Source organism: Schistocerca nitens, chromosome 11 (assembly GCF_023898315.1).
Source record: "Schistocerca nitens isolate TAMUIC-IGC-003100 chromosome 11, iqSchNite1.1, whole genome shotgun sequence".
Classification (NCBI taxonomy): Eukaryota; Metazoa; Arthropoda; class Insecta; order Orthoptera; family Acrididae; genus Schistocerca; species Schistocerca nitens.
This window is the reverse complement of record NC_064624.1, coordinates 171,077,932-171,092,937: the sequence shown is the minus strand read 5'-3', so window position 1 is coordinate 171,092,937 and position 15,006 is coordinate 171,077,932. Positions and strand designations below refer to the sequence as shown.

The following is a 15,006-nucleotide window of genomic DNA, read 5'->3' as shown; positions in this document are numbered from 1 at the left end:
CTCTATATGAATCCGAGAAATACAGTTCAGTGCTGGAACTGCCATCCGCTACGTTGATGAAGAGTCGAGCAACAACAGAATCCAGGGAGCTATCGAAGTGCCACATTTTCTCCTCTTCTTTTACGACCCGCCGTTCCGTGTCCCGCCAGGGTTAGCCACTAACGTGTGGCGAAGCTGCGTTCGTTAGTTCCAGTACGCCAGGCGGGTTAAATGTATTCTCATTTCTCGCGACAAATCCCTTAACTTGGCCCTACATCAGTAGTATTTGGGTGATATTGCAGTGGCCGGACGGTGTGGCCGAGAGGTTCTAGGCGTTACAGTCTGGAACCACGCGACCGCTACGGTCGCAGGTTCGAATCCTGCCTCGGGCATGGATGTGTGTGATGTCCTTAGGTTAGTTAGGTTTAAGTAGTTCTAAGTTCTAGGGGACTGATGACCTTAGAAGTTAAGTCCCATAGTGCTGGGAGCCATTTGAGCCATTTATAATAGCCCTGTAGTTACGTATTGAAGCCTCTGAAGGTAGAACTCTATATGAATCCGAGAAATACAGTTCAGTGCTGGAACTGCCATCCGCTACGTTGATGAAGAGTCGAGCAACAACAGAATCCAGGGAGCTATCGAAGTGCCACATTTTCTCCTCTTCTTTTACGACCCGCCGTTCCGTGTCCCGCCAGGGTTAGCCACTAACGTGTGGCGAAGCTGCGTTCGTTAGTTCCAGTACGCCAGGCGGGTTAAATGTATTCTCATTTCTCGCGACAAATCCCTTAACTTGGCCCTACATCAGTAGTATTTGGGTGATATTGCAGTGGCCGGACGGTGTGGCCGAGAGGTTCTAGGCGTTACAGTCTGGAACCACGCGACCGCTACGGTCGCAGGTTCGAATCCTGCCTCGGGCATGGATGTGTGTGATGTCCTTAGGTTAGTTAGGTTTAAGTAGTTCTAAGTTCTAGGGGACTGATGACCTTAGAAGTTAAGTCCCATAGTGCTGAGAGCCATTTGAGCCATTTATAATAGCCCTGTAGTTACGTATTGAAGCCTCTGAAGGTAGAACTCTATATGAATCCGAGAAATACAGTTCAGTGCTGGAACTGCCATCCGCTACGTTGATGAAGAGTCGAGCAACAACAGAATCCAGGGAGCTATCGAAGTGCCACATTTTCTCCTCTTCTTTTACGACCCGCCGTTCCGTGTCCCGCCAGGGTTAGCCACTAACGTGTGGCGAAGCTGCGTTCGTTAGTTCCAGTACGCCAGGCGGGTTAAATGTATTCTCATTTCTCGCGACAAATCCCTTAACTTGGCCCTACATCAGTAGTATTTGGGTGATATTGCAGTGGCCGGACGGTGTGGCCGAGAGGTTCTAGGCGTTACAGTCTGGAACCACGCGACCGCTACGGTCGCAGGTTCGAATCCTGCCTCGGGCATGGATGTGTGTGATGTCCTTAGGTTAGTTAGGTTTAAGTAGTTCTAAGTTCTAGGGGACTGATGACCTTAGAAGTTAAGTCCCATAGTGCTGAGAGCCATTTGAGCCATTTATAATAGCCCTGTAGTTACGTATTGAAGCCTCTGAAGGTAGAACTCTATATGAATCCGAGAAATACAGTTCAGTGCTGGAACTGCCATCCGCTACGTTGATGAAGAGTCGAGCAACAACAGAATCCAGGGAGCTATCGAAGTGCCACATTTTCTCCTCTTCTTTTACGACCCGCCGTTCCGTGTCCCGCCAGGGTTAGCCACTAACGTGTGGCGAAGCTGCGTTCGTTAGTTCCAGTACGCCAGGCGGGTTAAATGTATTCTCATTTCTCGCGACAAATCCCTTAACTTGGCCCTACATCAGTAGTATTTGGGTGATATTGCAGTGGCCGGACGGTGTGGCCGAGAGGTTCTAGGCGTTACAGTCTGGAACCACGCGACCGCTACGGTCGCAGGTTCGAATCCTGCCTCGGGCATGGATGTGTGTGATGTCCTTAGGATAGTTAGGTTTAAGTAGTTCTAAGTTCTAGGGGACTGATGACCTTAGAAGTTAAGTCCCATAGTGCTCAGAGCCATTTCAGCCATTTATAATAGCCCTGTAGTTATGTATTGAAGCGTCTAAAGGTTGAACTCTATATGAATCCGAGAAATACAGTTCAGTGCTGGAACTGCCATCTGCTACGTTGATGAAGAGTCGACCAACAACAGAATCCAGGGAGCTATCGAAGTGCCACATTTTCTCCTCTTCTTTTACGACCTGCCGTTCCGTGTCCCGCCAGGGTTAGCCACTAACGTGTGGCGAAGCTGCGTTCGTTAGTTCCAGTACGCCAGGCGGGTTAAATGTATTCTCATTTCTCGCGACAAATCCCTTAACTTGGCCCTACATCAGTAGTATTTGGGTGATATTGCAGTGGCCGGACGGTGTGGCCGAGAGGTTCTAGGCGTTACAGTCTGGAACCGCGCGACCGCTACGGTCGCAGGTTCGAATCCTGCCTCGGGCATGGAATGTGTGTGATGTCCTTAGGATAGTTAGGCTTAATTAGTTCTAAGTTCTAGGGGACTGATGACCTCAGCAGTCCCATAGTGCTCAGAGCCATTTGAACCATTTGATATTGCAGCGGTGCGGTGGCAAATGTAAATATGCACCAATTGCACCGTGCGCTCAATGCTGTGAAAATTAGTGTGCTCCATGTTTCCACGACGGTTATCACTCTGGCTCATGTGATACCACGTCTGTGATATAAAACAACGGTCATAATCGAAGTTAATGATATTTGATATTTTTTGTTTTTGTTCTAAAATTTAATTTGCTATGTCTTCTTAATTTATACGATCTTGGATAATTAAGAATTTATTTTTGCGATGAAAACTTGAACTTTTTATGTAATCTGTCATTAGTAATATGTCATTAGAAAAAAGAATACATGCATTTTTCATAGAAAAAATCATTAAATATGTCTTAATTACCATATATTTGAAGGCTTTTATATTTAAAATATGTAGGTATTTCAAATTGAACGAAAAACAGAAAATCGAAGTAAGATTTGAGCCAGTGATCTTTGGACTACCCCGAATTACAGTTCTACAACGCCCCAATTCAACTACGCACCTCATTTACAAATTCGCCTTAGATTTCGTAACTAATGGATAACTTCCAAACCGATTTTTTTCTGTAGACTTGCGAAAAACAATCTGTTTGTTGCCACTTTTTAACATCGTTCCACCTATGTGCTGGAAGAAGCGGAAGCCATTTTCACACTAATAAATCAAAAGCGTGACAATCAGAGCACAACAGTCACTATGTTTACATGCGCTCCCAAAACCGGATTTCGAGAACCGATTTACCAATACCACTTATGGTTGTCATGTAAACACTCCAAAATCGATTATGAAAATCCGCATATGGTTGCCAGTTTTTTACTTCTGCAATAGCTCTTCGCTACCAAGTAAACATACAACCGTTTCTGAAACGTGTTTGGGAATCAAATTATGTCTTGTTTTCAAAATATTCCCCTAATACGGACGGAGTGACCTTACTGTGCAACGAAGGAGATGCACAAATATTACACTGAGAATGAAACTGTCTGCTTTAATATTTAAGTGAAGAGATACAGCAAATGTGCTGACTATATCAGAAACAGGAACACGTGTTTCCCAGGCTCAATATTTAACTGGGTTACAAAAATCAGCTTCGGACCTTACCATGTAAGAACGACAACTACAAACGGTTTATGAAATTCGGTTTTCGTCTTTCGGAAGATGCAAAAGTAGTGAGTACAGAGACTACGACTGTACATGATTTTTGAAATAAAAGTTAGATAGCTAAAGTATGATTAAGAAAAACGTTGATCGCTGTTAATGCACTACAATGTTATTTATGGATTCTACAGTTACTTCTTGGTAGAACAGTTTAATATTTACAGTTAAGTAGCAGGTACACAGTTTTCGTTCTACTGATTTTTGTTTGTTTCGAACTAGTTATCGGATTATTAGGCTATCTTCAATTGTTTGCTGAAGATGGCCCAATAAGCCGAAAAATAGCTCGAACAAAAATCACTAGAACAGGCCAATTTGAGGTAGTTTCCTGACTTGACAGACCACAAGTGTCCCGTATCAAACTGTTCAACTTGGTACGTCGATACGCTACCTCAAATTGTCCTACGAAATCTACGTAAGCGCATGCGCGTCGAGCGAGTTTTACGACATTCTCGCTCTCTCTTCGCACACCCCATTGGTTCTAGAGAAAAAAAAATGAATAGGACCTTTTTTGCAGGAAATTTAATATAGTTTAATTTTGTACTGCGACACGTTTTCGCTGGTGGTTGCGGTTGTCGAGTTATTCAAGAAAAACGTATAAAAGTGATATAAAATGTGTTCTATCTCGGAAACCATTCGGAATAGGTCATACGTCCACATGAATTTTTTTTTGCTCAGAATCACTAATACTATCACCTATCAAAGCCTGTAGCTTTCCTACTGTCTCACCCTTGTATAGTTATTACAATAGAGTTAATACACGGTCTTCAGTGAAAAATCCAATACTGATTTTTTGTTTAAAAAAGTTTTAGCTCTTCAGTTTCGTATATTACAATAATTTCGCAGTTCTTCCCGTGTTATGGTAACAGCTGTAATGTGGTATGCTTTTGCTTAGAGCTAAAAACATTGGACGATGACTTAAAATCCGAAGCTTGCCAGACCAATAAAATGTTAAACAAACAACAATTTAAGTGGAAAAAAGCCGCATCCACTTAAGATTGTGCAGCAATCGTGTCATTCCCGTAATACCAGGGAAGTCTTGCGGTATAAAAATCGCATCTCCCCGGCGGGGAATCGAACCCCGGTCTCCCGCGTGACAGGCGGGGATACTGACCACTATACTACCGAGGATGCGCTATTTACAGTGCTCTCAGTTATATATAAAAATACAATATGACTAGTGATAAGACGATAACCATTGATATTCGTCAGTGTAACAACCGGCTGCCACAAATGCGGAATCTTTGACTCACTCGCGCACAGATATGTTTGTGGGGCAGCGCGGCAAGGGTTATTCGTCAGCGCTTATTCGTCATTAATAAGACGAAGGCACGCTCTCGGAACTTTTGCGAGCTGATGCGGCAATGCACCTCTGTGGATATTCGCACATACAATCTTGTACAATATAAGGATGGGAAGAACCCACCGATTAAAGCCAATACCAGCATTTTAGTTCTGAATAACCGATATTTATTGGTATTTGTTTGGTCTGGATTACAACAGCTGTTTTTTGTACTTTACTAATAGCAGAGCACAAAAAAATATCATTTAGCCATAACAACATTTCTAAAATTTTTCTTACAATATGCATCGGTTCGAAATATTGCGATATTATAGAAAATAGGAAAAGAGATCTGCGCTATTTTAATAACAATTCCGACAGAAAGGAGCAACAAACAGATGGCATGCTGCGACAACACAGTCTGTGACGACAATAATGCCCCTGTCATCATGTGGCGTGACCATAGAGTAAATAGCTCTGGAGTGAGCATTGCGTTCTGCGCATGTTGTCAACATTAAACCAGGATTGACACGTGTTTTCGGGACTTCGCTGTGCGTGTGTGCTTTACGCAGAGTTTGAAGTTTATAATATCAAGAGTTTTTTTTTGTGTTTCACCGTTTGTTGATAGTGTAATAGCGATGATGAATTACTGTTGTTGCTACGGATGCAAAGACAAATATGTGAAAGGAGGGGTAGTAACTTTTTATGGGTACATACCATGTAGCTCTAATTATAGGTATCGTATTAGTAAGAGACACTGTATATGTTTAAAACTTTCGAGACGTATTATAATTAAGACTTGATTCTGTAGACCTACTTTTCTACGATTTTATAACTATATAATAGATATTACGGCTCGTACAAAAGCTTACAAAAAATTGCTTCCTCTTGTAAATTTGCTAGTGAACAGGAAAGGGAATGGTTAGTTGTTCCATGCATTTATCAGTGACTTGTCGATTATGTATATAGATTTGAAGGACGGGAGACAGATAAATTCAATAGAGTGGGAGTTTGTAATTGTCTTCGTATAATATGTGTGCCCAAACCTTTTTGTTTACTATAAGGTTACAGTAGGAGACCATGTTAAGTGTGTCTAGGACACGGAGAATGATTATGTGTGATTTATATTTTAGTTTCCCGAAGGATGAACAACGAGTAAAGAGGTGGCTCCCGAAAATAAGGAGGAGTAATTTTGGCCCCACAAAATATTCCAAGGTATGTTCAAAACACTTTGAAGAGGAATGTTTAGACAGAGAAAAATTTGGATGTGTGTGGCTGAAGGTAGCTAATCAAAGTACACATTCATCTTCTTTGGTGTATTTTACCTTCAATTTATTTTCCTCACCATTTGATTAAGAAGCGTAAATATTAGTAAACATGTCCCCAAATTCTTTGATTTGTGTCACTTTCCACTTCCCTTAATGGTGTTATATGAGTTGACTGTTACATGACCAACTGTATTTGCTTTACAGTACATTTATTCTCCGATCGCCTTTTTTCCCCCCTTCTTACTCAGTCTAGTATTTATTTAATAAACTGGGAGCAAGTACGTAAAATGCGTTAAATAAATACTTCAAAGTGTCACCAGTAGGAAAAATTGTGCTTTAGGTCGCAAAAACGAGAAAATAAATACGCAGAAATAGCAGAAAAAAGGACGAATTAGCAGGGATATAATCGCTAATGTGTGGCAAATTCGGTGTTTTTCGGACACTTGCAAAAGTACTAGCGTACTGTCAAGTCGTTTTTCAAGACTATCACTGCAAAAGGCTCTGTAATACTATAAAGTGCCGTATCATACCGAAAACTACCAAAAATCGAGTGCATCTGCACAGTGACACCTATCGCAAAGAAGCAGAATGCAATATCACTTGTCCTTAAAAGTTACGTAGCTGGTTTATTCCCGGTATCAAACGGATTCTGTTAAAATGTCTGCCCAATGTAAATAAATAATCCACGAGACGCACCAAAAGAATCCATCTGTACTGGGGATGTAGTGGCATTCTAAATATACAGGACGCTATACGGACAAACACACGACGTCCCGAGAACACGTGACCAATGTATGTTGAAAACACAAAATCTGTTCTGCGCATGTGAATGCTCACTCTAGAGATATTTACTCTATGGGCGTGACGTACGATAACACGAGACTTACCGCCATCTGTTCTGTACGTGGGTTTCTCGCTGAGTTTGCCGGACATTGTACTGCAGAATGGCACCAAACCTAGTCTGGAAATATTTTTAAGAAATGGCGTAGCAGTGACATACACTCCTTGATTTCGACATAAAAGTTTTCTAGGAACGGTATCGCGTCATAATGTATAAAACTACTGCTGCTGGAGAAATAAAAAAAATAAAAAACAACGTTTCGGCCACGGTTGCAGCGGCCTTCTTCTGGGTCTATACTTTTATACATTATGACGCGGTACCATATCCAGAAAACTTAGACACTGGACTCGCATCCGGGAGGATGACGGTTCAATCCCGCGTCCGGCCATCCTGATTTAGGTTTCCCGTGATTTCCCTAAATCGCTCCAGGCGAATTCCGGGATGGTTCCTTTCAAAGGGCACGGCCGACTTCCTTCCCTTCCTTCCCTTATCCCATGAGACCGATGACATCGCTGTCTGGTCTCCCCCAAACAACCCAACCCCCCCCCCCCCCCAGTAAACTTTTATGTCGACTGACTCTGGCCGCGGAAGCCTACGCAATTACACTTCTTGATTTGTTTCAACAAATTAAAGATTTGCCTGCCGTTTCTATCAAATAATAAAAGAGGAAGGAGATGGTGCTAACAGTAATAAACTAAAATAATGTAACACGTGTTCATTCACTGCATGCAATAAAACTAGAAAGTAGCTGACATGCTGTCTCTGTCTACCTAACGCGCTTTTGTCTGCTTGTAGCCCTTAAAAACAAACAAATTAACACATAATACAGAGTTCTTCAACGTCACATTTCAACTCTTCGCACTGATTGTTCGTAATACTCAAATAGTGGTATCATCCCCCATTACAACATGATTTTCGTGCAGAGTTTCAAAAAACTAGAATCAATAGGAGAACGCCGGTGATTTTACGTAGTATACAACTTTTGTAATATTTTCAACCACTTCTCACTCTTCGAGAACAGCAGCGAACAGTGGACGGACCAAGTTTTCTTTTATTCAATATTTTGATTCCATGTATCTTGAATCTGTTTTTGTTGTTGTGGTCTTCAGTCCAGAGACTCGTTTGACGCAGCTCTCCATGCTACTCTATCCTGTGCAAGCTTCTTCATCTCCCACTACGTACTGCAACCTACATCCTTCTGAATCTGCTTAGTGTATTCATCTCTTGATCTCCCTCTACGTTTTTGACCCTCCACGCTGCTCTCCAGTACTAAATTGGTGAAGTGCCATAAGATTTCACAATTAAACTGGTGATCGCTTGATGCCTCAGAACATGTCCTACCAACCGATCCCTTCTTCTAGCTAAGTTGTGCCACAAACTCCTGTTCTCCCCATTTCTATTCAATACCTCCTCATTAGTTATGTGATCTACCCATCTAATCTTCAGCACTCTTCTGCAGCATTTATCGTCCATGTTTCACTTCCATACATGGCTACACTCCATAGAAATACTTTCAGAAACGTCTTCCTGACACTTAAATCTATACTCGATGTTAACAAATTTCTCTTCTTCAGAAACGCTTTCCTTGCCATTGCCAGTCTACATTTTATATCCTCTCTACTTCGACTATCATCAGTTATTTTGCTCCCCAAATAGCAAAACTCCTTTACTACTTTAAGTGTCTCATTTCCTAATCTAATTCCCTCAGCATCACCCGATTTAATTCGACTACATTCCATTATCCTCATTTTGCTTTTGTTGATGTTCATCTTATATCCTCCTATCAAGACACTGTCCATTCCATTCACATGCTCTTCCAAGTCCTTTGCTGTCTCTGACAGAATTGTAATGTCATCGGCAAAACTCAAAGTTTTTATTTCTTCTCCATGGATTTTAAGACCTACTCCGAATTTTCCTTTTCTTTCCTTTACTGCTTGCTCAATATACAGATTGAATAACAGGAAGGCTCACTCCCTTCCCAACCACTGCTTCCCTTTCATGTCCCTCGCCTCTTATAACTGCCGTCTGGTTTCTGTACAAATTGTAAATAGTCTTTCACTCCCTGTATTTGACCCCTGCCACCTTCAGAATTTGAAAGAGAGTATTCCAGGCAATATTGTCAAAAGCTTCCTCTAAGATGGAAGTGAATCATGGACGATAAATACTTTGGACAAGAAGAGAATAGAAGCTTTGTAAATGTGGTGCTACAGAAGAATGCTGAAGATTAGATGGGTAGATCACATAACTAATGAGGAGGTATTGAATTGGGGAGAAGAGGAGTTTGTGGCACAACTTGACTAGAAGAAGGGATCGGTAGGTAGGACATGTTCTGAGGCATCAAGGGATGACCAATTTAGTATTGAAGGGCAGCATGGAGGGTAAAAATCGTAGAGGGAGACCAAGAGATGAATACACTAAGCAGATTCAGAAGGATGTAGGTTGCAGTAGGTAGTGGGAGATGAAGAAGCTTGCACAGGATAGAGTAGCATGGAGAGCTGCGTCAAACGAGTCTCTGGACTGAAGACGACAACAACAACAACAAATTAAGAAAACATAACAGTTTAATTTTTTAGGACGAAAATGAAAAAAAATTGGCTTTGTCCATTGTTTCATACCACAGATGTAGTCTCACACGAAGCAGAGTGATAAAGTGTCGTATAAACATGACAAACAATTATTTTCACAGCATTGAGCACACCATACGATTATATATAAATCCAACAGAACTGATCTAGAACCACGTTCCGGAATTTGGCGCGAGAAATAACGTGACTGTTAAGCTGCCGGATGTACCGGAACCAACGCACGCAGCTTTCTCACACGTCACTGCAGAACGCTGGCGGGTCATAGAACGGCATGTGACAAAAGAAGCGGGGAAAATGGGACGGTTTCGTGGACTCTGTTGTTTATCGACTCCTTGTCAACGTAGTAGATGACAGTTCCAGAACTGAAACGTATTTGTAGGATTCAGATAAGGAAGGACCTAAGAGATTACCGGCCGGTGTGGCCGTGCGGTTAAAGGTGCTTCAGTCTTAGCCGGCCCGGTAGCTCAGCGTGTTCGGTCAGAGGGTTATGTGCCCTCTGTAATAAAAAAACTGAGTCAATCGAACAACAACGAACATAAATGGATGTCTTACGACGACCGCCCCGAGCAGATGCAACGAACAAAAGCGAACAAAATGAGATTAAAAAAAAAAAGTCTGGAACCGCGTGACCGCTACGGTCGCAGGTTCGAATCCTGCCTCGGGCATGGATGTGTGTGATGTCCTTAGGTTAGTTAGGTTTAATTAGTTCTAAGTTCGAGGCGACTGATGACCTCAGAAGTTAAGTCGCATAGTGCTCAGAGCCATTTGAACCATTTTGAACCTAAGAGATTACCAGACGACTGACTGTAATTAATACCTTCAGTGGCGTCAGTATTCAACAATACGGTGAAATCCCTGAAATACGCTGTTGAGCCACACATAGCTCCCTCAGATACATTTCTTTTTTGGTCATCAGTCTACCGACTGGTTTGATGCGGCCCGCCACGAATTCCTTTCCTGTGCTAACCTCTTCATCTCAGAGTAGCGCTTGCCAGCTACGTCCTCAATTATTTGCTTGACGTATTCCAGTCTCTGTCTTCCTCTACAGTTTTTGCCCTCTACAGCTCCCTCTAGTACCATGGAAGTCATTCCCTCATGTCTTAGCAGATGTCCTATCATCCTGTCCCTTCTCCTTATCAGTGTTTTGCACACATTCCTTTCCTCTCCGATTTTGCGTAGAACCTCCTCATTCCTTACCTTATCAGTCCACCTAATTTTCAACATTCGTCTATAGCACCACATCTCAAATGCTTCGATTCTCTTCTGTTCTGGTTTTCCCACAGTCCATGTTTCACTACCATACAATGCTGTACTCCAGACGTACATCCTCAGAAATTTCTTCCTCAAATTAAGGCCGGTATTTGATATTAGTAGACTTCTCTTGGCCAGAAATGCCTTTTTTGCCATAGCGAGTCTGCTTTTGATGTCCTCCTTGCCCCGTCCGTCATTGGTTATTTTACTGCTTAGGTAGCAGAATTCCTTAACTTCATTGACTTCGTGACCATCAATCCTGATGTTAAGTTTCTCGCTGTTCTCATTTCTACTACTTCTCATTACCTTCGTCTTTCTCCGATTTACTCTCAAACCATACTGTGTACTCATTAGACTGTTCATTCCGTTCAGTAGATCATTTAATTCTTCTTCACTTTCACTCAGGATAGCAATGTCATCAGCGAATCGTATCAATGATCTCCTTTCACCTTGTATTTTAATTCCACTCCTGAACCTTTCTTTTATTTCCATCATTGCTTCCTCGATGTACAGATTAAAGAGTAGGGGCGAAAGGCTACAGCCTTGTCTTACACCCTTCTTAATACGAGCACTTCGTTCTTGATCGTCCACTCTTATTATTCCCTTTTGGTCGTTGTACATATTGTATATGACCCGTCTCTCCCTATAGCTTACCCCTACTTTTTCCAAAATCTCGAACAGCTCGCACCATTTTATGTTGTCGAACACTTTTTCCAGGTCGACAAATCCTATGAAAGTGTCTTGATTTTTCTTTAGCCTTGCTTCCATTATTAGTCGTATATTATTCTTGTAAGCAGCTTCGATGCATGAGCTGCTAAGCTGATTGTGCGTTAATTCTCGCACTTGTCAGCTCTTGCCGTCTTCGGAATAGTGTGAATGATGCTTTTCCGAAAGTCAGATGGTATGTCGCCAGACTCATATATTCTACACAGCAACGTGAATAGTCGTTTTGTTGCCACTTCCCCCTGTGTTTAAGTTAGGAATTTTCACCAATCTTGTTTGTAATTACAGTACTATGTTAGGTGAGGACTAGAGAATTTTGCGCTTTCTGTCTGGTCACATAAGAAGCGTGAGGTAGTGCAGGAGTTTTTCCGAATATTATTTCACTCTCTTTAAAAATTAAATGACATTCGAAACTATATTGTTTCTCGCATCGTCTCTTTTTACGTGTGAACCGCAACTGCCCAGACCATGCAGGGCAGTCGGACCAGCTGGTTGCCTTTTTTGCTGCGTAGTTAAATGCGCCGCTGAAGCTGTTGTCCCGTGTTACCGCTCAGCCAATGTGCGCGTGTAGCACAGTATGGGCGGTTGCACACACGGCGGATTTTTTCCGCCGCGGTCAGTTGACCGTCGCCGCTCGCAGAACTCTAGCGTCTACACACACGGCGGTAAAATCTCCGTCGTCGGCTGGTCACGTGTTGCAGGCTATTCGCTTTGCGGTCCGCTTGGGCATCTAAGGCCGGTATTACAGTATCAAATTTCTTTGTCACATATCTTTGTCAAAAATCTTTGTCAAAGATTTTTGATGGTGTAATAGGAACTTTGTCAAATGTCGTCCAATATTTGATCAAATCTAAGGCCTCGCTGTAGATCTGATCAAAGAAGTCGCTTGTCTTCTGTTCACTGCAATGTGACATGTTACCACATGGAGCGCTAGCATCGCTGCAGCGTTCTGTCGTCTGTAGTGTTTTTATAAACATTGCCGGTAAATACAATTGGTGTGTGCCGACAACTACAAAATTAATAGAGATGTGTGAAGCTGATGAGGCGCTTTACAACGTGAGGCACCTGAATACAAAAACAGATTAAGAAGATTGGAGAGCTGACCTAACCTAACCTAACCTAACCTAACCTAACTAACCCTCTCCTGTAGCAAGGAATCGGAGTGTTACAGTGAGCCTGTCTTCTGCAGATGCAGCAGTTCTTAAGTGAATATTATGCTTTGTGATATGAGGATACACCTCAATGAGCACATACAGAAATGTATGCTAATCCATTCTTAAGTAACTGATGTACGTCTTGACGTCTTCCACTGTAAGCTCACGTAGCAAGTTTTGTTCAATGCTTTTATCGTGTCGTCGTAAAACCCATGGCTTCATCCAGATTAGATTAGTTTTTCGTTCGATAGATCTGTGCTGAGGAGATCCTCGTGGATGTGAAACATATCTGAAATAACAATACTAATAGTATGAATAAATACAATACATCATATGTTTCTATTAAAAATTTCGTCAATGGAGTAGCAGGAGTTGGCCACTAGTAAGTCTTTCAGGCTCCTTTTAAACTGATCTTTATTTGTAAATAAACTTTTTATGTGTGCTGGCAAATTATTGAAGCTGAGTGTTCCTGAGTAGTGGACCCAAAAAAAATGGTTCAAATGGCTCTGAGCACTATGGGACTTAACATCTATGGTCATCAGTCCCCAAGAACTTAGAACTACTTAAACCTAACTAACCTAAGGACATCACACAACACCCAGCCATCACGACGCAGAGAAAACCCCTGACCCCGCCGGGAATCGAACCCGGGAACCCGTGCGTGGGAAGCGAGAACGCTACCGCACAACCACGAGATGCGGGCAGTAGTGGACCACTTTTTGAACCAAAGTAAGTGCTTTTAAGTCCTTGTGCAGATCATTTTTGTTCCTGGTATTTTATGTATGAACTGAGTTGTTTGTTGGAAAAAGAGATATATTATTTAGGACAAATTTCATTAAGGTGTAAATATACTGAGAGGCAGTGTTTAGTATACCCAGTTCTTTGAAGAGGTTTCTGCAGGACGTCCGTGAATTTACTCCACAAATAATACGTATTACACGCTTTCGGACTCTGAAAACTTTTGTTTGACTTGAAGATTTACCCCAAAATATTGTACTATATGACATTATGGAATGAAAGCGGGCAAAGTATGCAAGCTTTTTCATTTTTATGTCGCCTATGTCTGCTAACACTCGAATTGCAAATACACATTTGTTAAGGCGTTTCTGCAGTTCTGTGGTGTACTCCTCCCAACTGAATTTATTATCAAGTTGTAATCCCAGGAATTTAAGAGTGTCAACCTCGTATGTATGGTTTCTTTTTTTCCCCCACTTCTTTTCCGCATGTGCACACAATGCAATTGCGGTACGTGGAACTGCTGCGGTTAATAACAAGTTGTTGTCAGCCATATTGAACTTTGACGAAAAATTTGATGACAGTGTAGCTTCTAGCACTACGTCAGAGATCTTTGTCAAATATATTTGACGGAATATTTGATCACATCTTTGATCAAATCTTTGACAAAGAAATTTGATAGTGTAATACCGGCCTAAACGAGACAGGCAGTTTTTTACTGGCAGTGCTCGTTCACGATCAAACCAGTTGACACAAGTTTACGACTTTATTTGAAGTATTTGTTGCTTTTAAGCACGTGGTGTCGTCTGAAATGAACGGAGTGCGAATTATAAGTTTATTGTTATTACGTCGACGAATGAAAAGGAGAAGAAATAATCGATTAATTTGGGTGCATCCAATTAATGAAAGAAGAAGGGAGGCTGGAGCTTTCTGCACGTTGTTTGAAGAGTTGAGGCAGGATGGCACGAAATTTTTCAATTATTTCAGAATGTCGGTGTCTACCTTTGACAGGCTCCACGGGCGGTTGAAAGATACTATTCAGCGGAAAAATACCAAAATGAGGAATTGTATTCAGCCTGTAGAAATGCTGACAATAACACTGAGGTAAGTTTGGGATAATCATTTTCAAACTAGTTTTAAAGTAACGGTATTTAATGATAAAATTCCGAAGAAAGATACAAAATATCTACATTACCAAAACTTAGAATAAACAAACGCACATTAGTACAGAATATAGTATTAGAAATTGATGTCCATCGTAGTCGACGAATTCATTATCTGTGTCTAGATTACTCATGTCTGAAAGAAGAGACCAGTTAACAACTGTGAACATCACGACTCGACTCTATTCACACTGTACAAAACCGCTGTCGACGGTAGAAAAACCGCTACGTGTGTAAGCGTGCATTTGGCCAAGTGCTCCACTACTTTCGCCGTGGCG

General features: G+C 41.8%; 1 protein-coding gene and 1 non-coding gene across 6 annotated transcripts in view; both read right to left on the bottom strand.

The window, feature by feature from the left end:
- Positions 1-15,006, bottom strand: part of LOC126213087 (serine/threonine-protein kinase OSR1) — a 587,751-nt gene that overhangs the window by 281,915 nt on the left and 290,830 nt on the right. The gene's annotated exons all lie outside the window — the stretch shown is intronic.
- Positions 4,786-4,857, bottom strand: Trnad-guc (transfer RNA aspartic acid (anticodon GUC)). Its single transcript has one exon. It is a non-coding gene; the product is annotated as a tRNA-Asp (tRNA).